Source organism: Silurus aristotelis (assembly GCF_946808225.1).
Source record: "Silurus aristotelis genome assembly, chromosome: 4".
Classification (NCBI taxonomy): domain Eukaryota; kingdom Metazoa; phylum Chordata; class Actinopteri; order Siluriformes; family Siluridae; genus Silurus; species Silurus aristotelis.
In genome coordinates, this window is record NC_139577.1 from 28,575,243 (window position 1) to 28,575,917 (window position 675).

The window sequence follows — 675 nt, forward strand, 5'->3', positions numbered from 1 at the left end:
CTGTAGTTGTCTTAAGATTGAATAGATGGATCTCAAATGACTCAAATCACATGTTCAGTATGTAAACCAATTACCTCAAAGGTACGAAATATAGGATCTATCTATTATAGAATAAGAATCAAAGATTAGGTAGTGCAGCTTTGTAGTGGTGGTGGCAACTTAGTGGTTAAGGCTTGGACTTTGGCTGTGAAAGTTGTGTTTATAAATGTAAGTCGCTCTAGAAAAGGGCATCTGCTAAATGCCATAAATATCAATGTAGCATTTCTGTTTTCAGTAAGTATACATTTTCTATTTGTTAAAAAAAATTGGCATCCTGCATTACAAAAATCTTTTGAACCAAAGTATTAGGACACCAAAGACCTTTCCAGCCATACAGTATGTTGTAAATTGTATCTGATGACTCTGGATGAAGTAGCATCATTTTTTTCCCCTTCAATTGAACTAGGAGACCCAAACCTGTTCCGGCATGACGATACCCCTGTGCACAATGATGATATGCTTTACATGGGTTGGAGTGGAAGATCTTAAATGGCTTAATGCTCTGATCTCAATCCTACTGAACACTTTTAGGATGAATGTGAACACTGACTGCACCCCTGGCCTCCTCACCTCACCTACATCAGTACCTGACTTTACTAACACCCTTATTGCAGAATGAGCACAAACCTCCACAAG